Here is a 15,786-nt window from a genome sequence, read left to right as displayed (position 1 = left end):
TCAAGGAAGCTGGGGGAGCAAGCAGCTCCTCTTCACCGGGCACGTCTACCCCGGCCCCCAAAACTACATCGACTCCGGCGCCTGCTACACCGACGACACCACAACCGGCGACGCCGCATACTCCAGCCCCGGCGGTCGCCACTCCGGGCTCGTCTTCATCAGCACCAGCTCACGCAGAGCACAACCCGATGAAGTTCGCTTCCCCGCTCACTCACGACGAGGAGCGGGTTGACGCATGGTATGGAGGCAAACAGCTGCGGTATCGCACGATGGATGATCTACTCGGCGACCAGCCGGTGCCGGGACCGATGCCACGTGACCTGGAGGCGCAGCTACAGCTCGTGTGTGAAGACGGCGAACCACGGTCCTTTGCAGAGGCCGAGAGAGACGCGGCATGGCGCGCCGCGATGCAGTTGGAGATGGATGCGGTCGAGCAAAACCGCACCTGGGAGCTCGCTGATCTCCCTCGAGGTCACCGCGCAATCACCCTTAAGTGGGTGTTCAAGCTGAAGAGGGATGGAGCCGGCGCCATCATCAAGCACAAGGCTCGCTTGGTGGCCCGAGGCTTCTTGCAGCAGGAAGGAGTCGACTTCGACGACGCTTTCGCTCCCGTGGCACGGATGGAGTCCGTGCGACTTCTCCTTGCGCTGGCTGCCCAGGAGGGCTGGCGTGTCCACCACATGGACGTTAAGTCGGCATTCCTCAACGGTGACCTAAAGGAGGAAGTCTACGTGCATCAGCCACCTGGGTTTACGATTCCCGGCCAGGAGGGCAAGGTGCTCCGCCTGCGCAAGGCTCTCTATGGCCTGCGGCAGGCACCCAGGGCGTGGAACGCCAAGCTGGACTCCACGCTGAAGAAGATGGGTTTCGAGCAGAGCCCGCATGAGGCTGCCGTCTACCGACGGGGGAGTGGAGGAAATGCCCTGCTGGTGGGCGTCTACGTTGACGACCTGGTGATCACCGGCACCAAAGGTGCAGAGGTGGCGGCGTTCAAGGAAGACATGAAGGCCACGTTCCAGATGAGTGACCTGGGGCTCCTCTCCTTCTATCTAGGGATTGAGGTGTACCAGGACCATTCCGGGATCACGCTTCGACAGTCCGCCTACGCCAAGCGCATCGTTGAGCTAGCTGGGCTCACCGACTGCCATCCAGCTCTCACTCCGATGGAGGAGAGGCTGAAACTGAGCCGCGACAACACGACGGAGGAAGTGGATGCTACGCAGTACCGACGCCTTGTGGGGAGTCTTCGCTACCTCACTCACACACGGCCGGACTTGGCATTCTCCGTCGGCTATGTCAGTCGGTTCATGGAGCGACCAACGTCGGAACACCAGCAGGCAGTGAAGAGGATCGTCCGCTACATAGCAGGGACCCTCGACCACGGCCTCCACTACCCTAGGTGCCCTGGGGCGGCACACTTCGTCGGGTACAGCGACAGCGACCACGCCGGCGACATCGACACCAGCAAGAGCACGAGCAGGATCCTCCTCTTCCTCGGCAAGTGTCTCGTGAGCTGGCAATCAGTCAAGCAGCAGGTGGTGGCCCTGTCCAGCTGTGAGGCTGAGTACATAGCGGCCTCCACCGCCTGTACTCAGGCGCTCTGGCTTGCTCGACTGCTTGGTGATCTTCTCGTTCAAGACACCAGAACGGTGCAGCTCCTGGTGGACAGCAAGTCCGCCCTGGCCCTGGCAAAGAACCCCGTGTTCTACGAACGGAGCAAGCACATCCGACTGAGGTATCACTTCATCCGCAGCTGTGTGGAAGAAGGGAGCATCGAGGCGAGCTACATCAACACCAAGGATCAGCTCGCAGACCTGCTCACCAAGCCCCTTGGGAGGGTCAAGTTCCTCGAACTTTGCTCCAGGATTGGGATGATTCAACTCTCCCACAAGACGACGTACAAGACTTAGGGGGAGAATGATGGATAAGTCTGTGTACTAGGGTCCTTGTGGGGCTGCAGCACATGGTCCTTGTAGCAGTTAGGAGGATAAAGTCCTGGACCATCAAGGACTGGCTGTTAGGATAGAGTTCTGTTCTTGACCATCAAGGACTGTCAGTTAGCATCTTAGACTAGCATCTTAGACTGGCATTTTGGCAGCATCTTAGCATATGCCTTGGCTGGCTAGCAGCCTATAAATATGTATCCCCAACCCCTCGGGTTGGCATGGCATTGTGTGAGAAATAAACCAATGAAAATTATCCCAACTCTCCTAGTGTCATCCACATCTATCAATGCTCAGGCTGAAAGGTCTAACAGTATAAATAGCGGTGGCGGCATGCAGCTAGCGAGGAGACGGGCGGGTGGGCCACGAAATACTCCAATTATACTAAGTCGGTTTTGATCCTGAGTCAGCTTTCGTTTTAGGAAGAAAAAAAGTGGACTCTTCATCGTGTGAGTCGGTTTTGATCGTGAGTCGGCTTTGGTTTTCGTGGAGGAAGACGGGACGCCCTGTCGCCGCCGGAGCGCCGAACTTTGGGGATTTTCTCGCTTTTGCCTTGTATTGTAGTCGCCTGTGCGTAGCTCTGCCCCTCGGTGCAAGGATGGGGAGGCCCCTCCTCATGCCCTGAGGTCTCCCCTGGCTTGGCCTTGCCTGCCGTCGGCCGGTCTTGGCACTGTCGTGTGCTCCTGGTCCTCCCGAGTGGGGTCGCCCGCCAAGCCGACTCCAGCGCCTACAGTGATGGGTGGAGTAGCTCTGGGGAGTTGTCCTGGGGCTTTCCCCCGTCGTCGAGCACGGTCGTGGTGGTTCGTGAGGAATCGCGGCCGCCAAGGTGGCCGCTAGGGTTGCACTCAGGCACCCTGCGCGGCTGTCAACGGAAGGATCGGGCCGAAGCGTTGTGTGGGTCTTGCTGCCCCGTTGAGCCCGAGTTGGCCCCGGCAGAGGCCCTTAGGGCTTGGCCATTTGCGCCTGCCGCCACTCCATACAGCGGGTCTGAATCCAATAGCATGTGTGTGATGCAATGGTAGGGTTTCCAACAACTAGATGTGAGGTCGCCTGGTTAGGTCCCTCTGCTTGATCTGTCGTCACCTACTCCCTCCTCGCCCGCTCACCCTACCTACGTCGCCACTGCGATGGCCCGTGACACCGGCGACAGGGCTTCTCAGTCGAAATGCCCCTTCCATACTAAACGTAATGCACGCCCCTCGGATCCCCTGCATGGGCCGCCTCTCGGCGATAATGACCCCCCACCACCTCTTCCCGCGGTCGGCTCGCCCTGCACCGCGCCAACGTCCGGCGACATCTGGCTCGTCCTTGTCGATGTATGCTTGCAAGGAGCGACCTGATTCGTGGCTACCCTTGCCTGAATTGCCGGCACCCTCAGGCGGGAAGTAGAGCCTTGGGAGATTGCCCGCTGGCTGGGCAGAAGTACTCAAGCAAAGCAAATTGAAAAATGCTGACAAGATGATGTTCCTAATGTATCATGGTTCTCGAGGCGTTTTTCTCTTTCTTGAACCCATTTGGCCTTTATATTGGTTAGGTATTTTTTGGAATGTACTTGAGCTAGCCAACATGTTTATTGATATATTGCTATATGTACAGAACTGTATTAGTACTTGCATAATGCTGATTGCTGGATCATTATGTTAAGATATTTTCTCCTTGTTTACTCTATCAGAAGCCAGTATTGTGAACTGTTTATAACGAACATATTGTTTCGAACTTATTTTAACTCGTTTCGAGTCTTCTATTGAGACATCATTCCTGTCAATCCTTCATCTTAAATGCGCTGAATGTTTTCAACAAAACCTTCACTTCTTCTGTTTCGGCTTTGGTGAGCCTTGGATTCTACCCAGACAGTTTCACCACTTGATCAAAAGTGTAAGGAGGTAAACCAATACCCATGTCTGGCCTCGCCATGTCCTCGCAATAGAATCAGTTTTGTTGCCACATTTTATGGTGTCCGCCGCCTCATCATATCAAAGTAACTAGCGGTCTTTTTTATTTGCAGCCCTAACCTGCCACACAATTGAGCAAGGTGAGTAGGTGGATCTTTCAGGTTATATTTCTTCACAGTTTGGAGTTCGGAACCAGCGCTATGTTTCTAAAATGCCCAATGCGGCTGGGTGCCAAGAATATTTTTTTGAAAAGAGAAACCAGAGTTTATTACATGTACAGTACACAAACTTGCACTGCAGGGACACTTTCATACACAAACTTGCAAAATGACTCAAACAGAACTGCTACAGTGCAGGAACAAATGGGTACAAAAGAGTCTGAATTGCCTGCGTGTCACGTATACCTGGCCATGGACAGCCCGACCCGGCTCAAAAATCCTAGGCCGGGCCGGGCCTGTGCGTGCCATCGGCTCGGGGCTCGGGCCTGGAAATTGAGCCCGACGGGTAGACCGGGACGGGCTCAGGCTCGCAGAAAACAAGATTTTAGCCGTAGTCGGTCCATGCCGACAAGGCCATGTCAGGCTTTTTCGGGCTCGGGCCGGAACAGGCTCGGACCTGGGTTTTTAGCACCGGGCTTTTTTTGGCCTGCCTGAAGCCCGGGCCGGCCCGAGATATGCCCAGGTATAGTGTCACGCCACGTCGGCAGGGAGGCACGCGCCGGTCGTTTTGCTAACTAGATGAAAACCCCGCGCGTTGCTGCGGGAATTTGTAGCTTTGTATAGGAGGAGTATTTCTGGAGTAAGTAAATACCAAAACCATGCATTAAAGGAAATATATAAATATATGCTTACTTGAAGCTTTGATAGAATGATGTGAAAAGTCAAAAAATAGTATATTGTGGTCGATAAGTGCAGAGATAATCTGTTGGCCTGCCAATATATTGCAAAAGAGTGTTGTTTATATTAAACTTATTTAATGAAAAAAATATTCATATCATTCATATCTTAGTAGTTCTTTATTCTATAAGAACTTGCGCCCAGAAATTCAAGATGCCATCCTTAATATTGTTGGAGAAGTAAACATCGCTCGGTGCAAAAATTTAGATAATATCAGTGAAGCTTGCACAGTTGCACTAACCCAGTACACATGTAGACTGCAACATCTTGTTGATATCAGTCAGGATGGGAGGCACCTCCAGGTCTCAATATTGACACTGAGATCTCAAACAGTTATGTGGGGCAGAAAATTTTACCTATATTATGTACAAACCTCATCATGTCACTGAAAATATCATCAAATGCAGCCGGAGATACATTGGAGCAATGTGGCAATGTCTCAGTTATGAACCTTTTGATACTGAGGTCTCAATGTTCTTCATATAAATGATTAAAATAGATCATCTTCAGCTTCCCATAGTGAATCTAGTATCAAGAGTGAGATGAATGTATTCCCACCTCTCTTGAATAAACTTCCTGCCACATACTATTTTTGAAAAGGCCACATAGATTTCAACAATGAGGACAGTATATATAACACAACCTTGATATAATAAACCAGTAGATCCTCAAACGATAGCTACGCGGATGATCTGCAAGGCAGGGAGCACTGATCCAAACGTAAGTCCACAAAAAAGAAAAACAATGGTGAGTCAATATTGCTCATGCTGGTAATAGATTAACTCAGAATAGAAATACTCTAGAAAACTTAACATGGGAAGGGTAAAAGCCTTGGTTCAGGCAAACGTGTTGGAATTGAAGCAACCATTAGATGGCATTAACGACATTGGCTTGGGAGCCTTGATCGGAGAAAAATTACATGTCATTCCAAGCAGCTTGGTTGGCAAGCTGCGGGAAGTCAGTTCGCCAAAACATTGGCAACCAGTGCGTGCGGCTGTCGTCGGTGGGCTACCAGGATTGAGCAGTGCGTCGCTCCAGTGTCAATCGGGAGGCTTGCTCCCTCGCCACTGACGTGTCCTCTCTTCGACAGTTCTCAGGAGTCAGGATTGATCAGCACGTCACACGGTCGTACACCTGCAGGCTCTCCTATGTATCAGCCCAAAAGTTTCACAGTCTACCACTTCAGTATATGAGAAAATCAAACGGAACCAATTCGGTGGAACGAACCTGGTTCCGGCTAAGATTAAAAATTACCTTCCAGCAATTAACTGGGGTGAGGCATGGATTTGTAGATCAAAGAATCCAAAATATGTTTGAGAGTTAGTCAGACGTACACGTACCTGTATGTATATAACATGTAGACAGCTACAGAATATTAAAAATGTTCATACACGAGCACTATTTGGTGTCAACAGAAAACCAAGAATACACACACAACAGATGAACATAGGCGTGCTTCCACAGCCAAAGCCAAGACATTAGAAGATGAAACGGGACCTGTAGGACTCTAAGCAAGTTGAGAATGGCTAGACGTACAGCTTGGAAGACCAAACCAGCGGGAACAAAAAGAGGAAACGACTCCAATTCGGTGAAACGCCGGCTAAGATTAGCGATTAACAACTGAAACCTCGCCGCATCCGTTTGCTCACATCTTCCTCGACCCCCTCACAGCCGCCGTCACACTCGGCCATGCTGCCCTGCCTTCTCTCCCCCATAGTCGCCACACGTCCTATCTTCTCATCTCTTTCTCTCGAATCGGTCAACCAACAGGTGGAAGGAGCCGAGCAGCCATCCGGCTATTGGGCGAAGATACATGTGCTAGCTGCGGTGGGAATGGGGAGCATAGGAGATCGGCAGATTTGTTAGACGGATCAAGAAGATAAACCGGGGGGCGGCATAGGACGGGTTGGGAATTAAAAGGTGGAAGTGGAAGTGGAAGGGAAGGGGAAGGGGAAATTTTTGTGAGATCGGTTGACTTGCGGGAGCGCAGAATCAGGGAGAGAGAAAGGACGCTCGTGAGGCCAGAATGGGCAGGCTCTCTCTTGGGTCCTACCGGCAGTAACTGAAACTAACGTGGCTGTTTTCTCCTGTGGTGGGCCCCGTATGTAAGTCTCTAACTAAATGTTGATGCGGCAGTGCTGCTGATGTGGACATGCTGCATGCCAAGAGAAATATGATAGTGGGGATGATCTATTTAAGTATTATAGATTTGCAGCGAACCCCGCGAAAATAAATACTCAACCCGCCGCGGTCTTAAAGCAGATTGAGAGCCGAAAAAGTATCAGAATAACTCTGTACTTATGCATAATATGAGATTGCTACCAATAACCCTTCACAAACCCCTTCGTCACTTTGCCTCCGGCTGTTCATGTTCTTGGGTCTCGACGCAGAAGGGAGAGACGCATGGCGAGTTGCTGCGGAGGCGATCTACACTGGATGGAGCCACGTCCTCACGGCATTGGTGCCAAGTTTCCTCCGGATTACGGTGTGTAATCGAGCTCTACCGCCGTTGACGCGATGATTTGTTCACTGTCTCCCCTATGTCCTCCTAGGGTTTTGATCGTGTATGACCTTGAGTGAAATTGAGATTAAATTTCTGTATGTTGGGGGCGTTTGGATCACAATATGTGATGATCTTTGTGCTGTGTTCATATGTAAAGTTTCAGTTAGTTTTCCTTTGCGTGCTCATGACGTGAATTAAATTCAAAAACTAGTTCATGTCTTGTGTTGTTTAGATTGAATGCTCCCTACTATTTATGTGTCGGTTGTAGTAGCGTTGATTCACTTGAATCGGTAGTAATAAGTGCGAGAAACACAGAAGGTCTGATGGCTGTCATATAGGTTCAGAAACTATGAAGTTCAGAGAAGTTTCAAAGTTTCAGATTTGGAACAGTGTTTCATGTATGGTCTGTCACTTGATTTTGAACATAGTTTCATGTATGGTTTGTCACTTGATTTGGAACAGAGTTTCAAGATTGGTAGGGTGTTTCATGTATGTCTGTCACTTGATCTGGTGGCTGTTATATATGTTTAGAAATTATGAAGTTCGGAGTATTTTCATGCTGCTATGCTCTAAAGATATATTGATGTTATATAGGTTTAGAAATTATGAAGTTCAAAGTACAGATTGCATGTTGATGTATTGTAAAGAAACATTGTTTTTTAACAGTATGGTATTTGTACAGATTTGCAATGCTTTGTTAGTTTATACAGTAAGTGCTGCGCATGTTCAGTAACAACCCCCATGCTTGCTCTTGCGGGAGAAAACTCAAGTTTCTTTACTTGTATTTTTGAACACAATGGCATATTTTGTGGGCTAGATGAGAGAAGGACATTTTGGGGAAGCACTCAAAAGGAGTATGATTACAGGGAGAGGAATATCCAAGAGAGTTAAAAGAGGGGCAAGAAATGCTACAACAACAACAACAACAACAACAACAACAACAACAACAACCAACGTACCTATAGGAGGAAGCAAAGCTGCCAGAGGTGGTGGAAGATCTGCTGTGAGAGGTGGAGCAACTGCTGGTGGAAGAAGGGAAAGCAATGCTGCCGGAGATGGTGGGAGAGGGGGAAGCGATGCTACTAGAGGTGGTGGCAGATGGGGAAGCAATGATTCCAAAGGTGGTGGAAGAGGTGGGAGTAATGCTACAACAAGGGGAAGAAATGCTCCAAGTGGTGGAGGAAGTGTTGGTGGAAGGGGCTGGTGCCACCTTCTGTTTGGAGAAGATGGATCCCTAAATGCTTGAGAAGCAATGCCTGACCTTAATGTAGAAAACGATCCCTAGTCTTGCGGAAGAGATCAATGTCACCCAAAATGTGCCAACTGGTCCTTTTTAAGCACTCCCTCCGTAAATTAATATAATAGCGTTTAGATCACTAAAATAGTGATCCAAACTCTCTTATATTAGTGTGCGGAGGTAGTAGGATGTCAGCAAAGTTCGTCGATGAACTGGCCAATCATGTCGTAGTTCATGTTTGAACTTTATAGGCTCTTTATTTTGTAATCTTCTAAAAACTTGAATGTTGATGTGTTTGTACTTCTAAACTGAATGTTGCTGCGTTGGTACTGTTAAGCTCAATATTATTGCATTGGTATTGCTAATCCAAATGTTGCTGCGAATTTTGAATTTTGTCCATGCAAAATTTTGTACTACTGAACTGAATTTTGTACTGATAAACTGAATTTTGCCAATGGATAATTATGTACTGCTAAACATTCATGTTCTTAACCTGTTCGACAATGAACCTACTATGTTTCTTCATGCCTGTTCACACATGCATACTAAAGTCTGAGTACAGGAGTGGCCCACATGTTAGTGGCTAGAGTATATTTTTTCAAATAACTCCATGGTTTTTTTAAGTACGCACCTGTGTGAGTGAACAGTATAGATATATGAAAGAACAATAGGAGGCGGTGGGATTCGAGAACCTGTGTGAACTGGAATTCCCTAGCGGACGCTCACTGCGTCGAACTGTTGGGGGTTCGCATAGGGAAATCGACCGATCGATCCACTTGGGCCGGCCCATTTAAATCATTTCAGGGATCCTGGTTTTGCGAAACTTCTAGAGGTTTTTGTTTTTTTTCGGTTTTGGGAACCTTCTAGAAGGTTCCTGAACCAGTTTCTATTTTTTTCTTTAAGTTTTTTTCCTTTATTCCTTTTTCTGTTTCATTTTTTCTTTCCTTTTTGTTTTTTCTTTTCCTCGTTTATTTTGTTCAAAACTTTAAAATATTTGTCCGGAATTTTAAAAAAATGTTCTTGTTTTCAAAATTTGTTCACAAATTTCTAAAAATGTTCATGTTTCAAAAAAATGCAGGAATATCCAAAAATGTTCTTGTTTTGAAATTTTGTTCCCAAGTTCAAAAAATGTTCGTGTTTCAAAAAGTTCAATTTTTTAAAAAATGTTCCTATTTTCAAAATATCTTTTACAACTAATTATATTTCAGTTTCAAAATAGATTCAGGAATTTCAAATTATGTTCTCGTTTTCAAAATTTGTTCACAATTTTTCTGAAAAATGTTCATGCTTCAAAAATGTTCACGGTTTCAACTTTTTATTCGCAATATCAAAGAATGTTCACATGTTTCAAATTTTGTTCCCATTTCCAAAAAAAATATAAATATGAATTTTATTTGCATTTTTTAATGTCATAAATTTATGCTCTGAATTTGAAAAAGGATATTTTTCCATTTTTGGTCCAAAATTGTTCGTGGTCTCAGAAAATATTCAGGAAGTTCAAAAATTGTTTGCATTTTTTGTAATATCTTCATTTTTTCAGAAAATGTTCAATTTTTAAAGAAATGTTTGCATTTAGGAAATAGTTGGGATTTGTTAAAATTATCTCTGTTTTTGGAAAAACTAGGAATTACAAGAATGGTTCACTTTTCGAAAGAAGTTTGGAATATCAAAAAATATTGCGGCATTTCAAAACTGTTCGCAATTTCAAGGAATGTCCCTAATATGTATTTCCAAATCCCCACCCCACCCCCCCACCCCGGATGTGTGTTATTATAGGATCTTGCGCCTATTATGACCAGCAGCTGATATTTGTTGGATTGGGTATCATGTCGGGAAATTCCTATTTGGCACTGCAGGCGCCGTGCAGCAGGTACTCGCGGACCGGCCCATCTCGCCCCCATTTTTCTGTTTTTTTTACACGCAAAAACTGTGCTCGTGAGGAGAATCGTACTCAGGGTAGAATTATTCGCCAACAACCACCGCGCCACTATGCCCGAAGTGATAGCCTTTTCTGCGACCTTTTTTATATCTTCGTTCCTATTTCATTTTTCGTTCTTTCTGTTTCTGTTTTTTTCTTCTTCCTGGAATGATGATGTCTTTAAAATTCGTGAAATTTTCTTAAAATGGATGATTTTTTTCTCAAAATCCATTATTATTTTTATTCAATTCAATGATTTTTTTCAAATTCGATGAACTTTTCAGTTTTGATGAACTTTTTTGAAACTGGATGAACTTTTTATAAAAATGGATGAACTTTTTGCAAATCAATGTACTTTTTTCCAAATTTGTTAATTTTTTCAAAATCCATGAACTCTTTTCAATTTTGATGAACTTTTTAAAATTGGATGAACTCTTTTTGAAAATGGATGAACTTTTTTCAAATTCGATGAACTTTGTCAAAAAAGGATGAACCTTTTTCAAATCAATGAATTTTTTTCAAAATCGATGAACTTTTTTCAATTTTGATGAATTTTTAAAAAATTGATGAACTATTTTTAAAAATTGATAAGCTTTTTCGGAATGTGATGAACTCTGTTTCATAAAATAAACAACCATTTCCAAAAAAAATTCAGATAATTCAAAATATAATAAATAGTGCAGATACAATGTTCTTTAAGTTTTTGCGTTCCTATTGATCACTAGCGCTTAGCAGCTCTGGTGGTTAACAAAGCACTTCGTTGGTTGTCCTGGCATGGCCTGGGTTCGATTTCTGGTAGCCGCACCTTTTCTGTGTGCGCTTTTCGCGAGACTTTTTTTTACTTTTTTTTTCTGAACAGGAGCTCCCATCATGTCCTGGCTAATAGCCTGCGTTGGGCAGTCTCAGGATTGAATCCTGCAAGTTGCCGATTTTTTTCATTTTGTTGTGTCGATAGGAAACAACAAGCGCACGTCGGTGGGCCGGCCCAGGAGGGCTGCCTGTGCGAACCCCTGCCATTCTGCCGCAAACTGCGGCAGCTAGGATGTCCCGTATGAACTTACCTCTCCCAATGGCATCTGATGATTCTGAAGCATAACTATATTTTATATCCCTTCTCTTAAAATATGTGGGCCTGTCAGCTCAAATGGCCTATGATCATGCAGCCCATTTTGAACCTTTATTTTTTAGAATATTATTGATCTACGGATTACAAAATTGTTTCTATAATTTGAAATAATATAAATATTTGTAAAATTAAATTTAAGATATTATATAAAACTGTACTGCATTTGTTTTGGCAAAAACGGTACTACTCATAGATGACCAATTTAACATAAAAACGGAGCCGCTAGGACTCGAACCATATGAGCAAAATTAACATAAAAGGGAGATGCTTGGTCTCAAACCTGCAACCAACGAATAGAACACATACCGATCTAGCAACTACACACCTTTGAAGCTCTATTGTCTAGTGTGGAGTATGGATAACAATATTTTTTTAACCAGGATGCATGTGGAGCTTAAATGGGCTGCGGATACTATGGCCCATTTTGCACACGCTATTTTCTTTAAGATGTTTGTAAAACTTAAGTAATGAAGTTATGTTCAAATATTTGTGTGTTAAAAATATTATAAATAAAAAATATAATTATTAAATAAAAAAGTATAAGCCTGAGTATTGTATAAAAAAATCCAGTAAAATGTAAGTAATAAAAACATTTAAGATATTTTTTAAGATATTCTTAAACATATGTAATAAAATTATGTTCAAATATTGGTGTGTTAAAAATATTATACATACAAACGATGCTTTGTGAATAAAAAAATTAAGTATAAACATGTGTGCGTACTAGAGACGACTGAATATTCATATCATCGGTTTAAATTTAAAACTATGAATATTTATAGGAACATGGAACTATACAAATGTGCGTAAATGTTTTGCACAATTAAAATAATATTGTTGAATTGAAATTTTACAAGTATTTGTATTATTTTAAATTATACAAACATTTTTGTAATTCATAAATATATAATTATTTTTCAAATAATACACAAACAGTTTTGAAAGGAATTTATTTTTTTTGTATTTACAGTGTTTATAACATGCGAATTTTAAACATTACTTTTACTACTGAGATCATAATTTACATAAAATTTCTTAAAAAATGGAAGTAAATGCAAAGTGCATAATGGGTTGCACTGATCATAGTTCATTAGAGCTGACAGGCCCACATGTTATAAGCGACAGAATATATAATGTAGTTATCCTCTAGGATGTTTTAAGAAAAATAGTTATCCTCTAGACTCATTGGATATCCTTAGCCATGGTGGTTACAGCGTGCGCGCGTCTTTAGTTGGTGGCGGGTTCGAATCCTGCCACCTCGTCGCCTGGGTCTCGCCTGGGCTTTTCTGCATACTTAAAGATAACCAGGGAGTTATATGAAAAAAATGTACCCAGCCACTGACATATGGACCACTCTCATGTTTGCATGCCACACAGACATGTTGTACACCAGATGTAGTAGAAAGCACCGTATTTGCATCACACAACAAGTTAGATGACCATAAATACATATTTTAAAAGTCTTAGCATCAAACTTAACATCCAACACACATTTATAACTAACACCGATATTACCTCATTGTGAGAGACTATAACTACCATAACATAGATGTTTGCCTGATAGGGGGTATTATGTCAGATTACGTGCACTAATAATGTTGCTTACAATTGTGTATGTTTATACAAATTTCCTCACTAAAATATTGATCAATTTCGCATGGGTTTTCTGTGGAAGTATATGTAGTCTCTATTATGATTTATAAACTTTTCTCATTGATAATTGGTGTGCCTGAGTTTGAGTACTCGCTACCCATTCTGTCAGTTTGGGACATATGAACTGAAATGAGATCGAGCGACTTTCCTCACAAAAATAGAATGTTCCAAGTTGTAGATACTAGAACAGATCTCCATCATAAATATTATCATCGTCACAAATAGGGGATGTAAGAGTTGGGTAAAATTGTCAATGACAGTGTATTCTAGATGATGAAACAAACCTTACCAGGCTCGCATCTGGATGATGGGCGGGGTGTTCAGGCCACTAGCCAATTGGTTGGCACTTAGTTCCCTTGCCATCGCACTATTAGTAGAAGTATGAAGTATATATGAAATCTGAAATATCAACTGCTATGTTGCCTATCAAAACTGTTAAATTCCATATCCTGTAGTGATTGTGTTATGTGGCCTATGAAAACTGCCACGTTACCTATCATCAGGTAAATTGGTGTTCTTGTGAAGCAATTCATCACAATCAGCAAGAAACTCTTATTTTTCATGTCTTAGTAAACTAAGCTCTCTATTTTGTTTATTTGCTGTTCATTTTAGTCCCGCAAAGAAATATTTGGGGATGCGGTTTTGATTTGCTTCAATCTGTAGTTATCGGCAGTATGCACGGACTAATCAGCAAAACGTCAAAAATTGACCGTAACAACTATGTATAGAACCGGTCCAACAAATATTGGGCCTCTTTGCGAATCAAATATATCAATATTTATACTAAATTTTAATCCTTGTTTATAAGTCAATTTTCCAACTCACAATGATAACTAATTGTTATGGTAAATTTAAATTATTACTTTTATAATAAAAATACATTTCTGAATAAAATATGCCTTAAAACATGTTTAAATCAATTCAACTTAAATGTGACAATAAGAAATGACAAAATTCCATGTCCTCTTGTATTATTTTGCGAATCTTGTATTAATGTAGCATATATGTATGTTTGTGTCGTTAACTATCTTAATATTATGTGGTATACAAAGATATGTTGATAATGAATTTTACGATTTGATATATGCAAATAGAAAAATCTAGAGTACATGAGATGTTTATGAGGTTGCTACCTAATAATTGGCATGCTGCTTTATTCATATTTTTGGTCAAATATGTGAAACATATTATGGTGGGTTCAATAATAATGTTGATGTGCTGCATGTAATATGTACTTGGTATTCAAATACTATTACTCCATGTTGTACAATTTTTAAAGTGCTTACCAAAGAGAGGGACCAGCATTATATAAGTAAAACTGATTTATAATGTGAACTTGCTGTTACAAATTGGGTCTCTTATTTTGTTTAGATATCCAACGATCTCTATATATTTGGAGACACTTGGAGGTAACACTTTTTCTCTAATAATGTTTTTAGGGGTTTTCTCTAATAATGTGGTGATTAATATGCACACTTAGTGTAGTGTGTGTGCTCGCGCGCCCTCGCCATTGGGCCTAAGATCATCGTTTTCTCGCTCCGTGGGTTCGCTCTAACATCAAGGAGCAACAAAACAAGATTGGTGTTGGCTATGATTACTCACACTCACTAAAGAAGACAACCGAGAGTAGAGACTCAAATTTCAAGCCATGTAGGAGAAGCTCAAAGGTGCAACTGCTTGGGACATTTTATGGAGGTATGTCTATATAGCACACCTTAGTTAGCGTCTAACTACAAAAGGTCGCCCAGTGGATGACCAACCTTGGTCATGCTCATGGTGTAGTTATTAGGAGACTTATTTCAATTTGTTTTCGAGAAAGATGTCCAGCTTCTTCATTCCAATCATCATGGGTCATTGCTTCTTCGTGTTTTAGGTTGTAATTTACATTGTTAGATATTAGATTGGTTCTTACATTCCATTGATAAGTGTGTGCTTGATATTAACTATTCATTGTATGTACCTAGTATTTTTTTTGAGACACTGTATATGTACCTACGAATAGTATTTATTGTATGTACATAAACGGGCCCCTATGTTTAATTACCAACCGTAGGCCTGATAACCATCTATTGATGTTTACCCCCATACTTCAACACATGACACCATGTTAAAAGCGGTCCCAAGATGTGCGGTCTAGTTTAGGTGTGGCTGCACCATGGCTCCGTGCAAAATTTCCGACTTAGTGAAACTTGCGATGTGTTTTTTGGGTGTATTGTAACAAGTTAGTGCTGGTGCTTGTAGTAGTCTCGAGGAATTACTCAAACAGAGTTACTATAATAGTAAACATCATGTGCTTAATTTCTTGTTCAAAAACTCAAAATGATTGATTCTTATTTAATGGAAGTTCTTGATCTTCATGTTCTATCGTAGTACAATCTCCGAGTGTGGATTGGTGATGATTTTAACTGAAAATGGTTTAGGGCTCATCCAAGGCGAACAACAAGACATGGTAGCATTAGAAGATTGCAGAGTGTCAAGATGAGGAAATGAGTAGAGAGAGCCTAGCAAGAGAAGATCATGGAATCTTTCAAGACGATTTTGTCATCATTCCTATTTCCAACTATGTTAGCACTATTCACAAGTAACTTCTCTTCGACAAACACGCGAAACCTTTCTTG

Source organism: Triticum dicoccoides, chromosome 3A (genome assembly GCF_002162155.2).
Source record: "Triticum dicoccoides isolate Atlit2015 ecotype Zavitan chromosome 3A, WEW_v2.0, whole genome shotgun sequence".
NCBI lineage: Eukaryota > Viridiplantae > Streptophyta > Magnoliopsida > Poales > Poaceae > Triticum > Triticum dicoccoides.
This window is presented reverse-complemented; position numbering follows the sequence as displayed.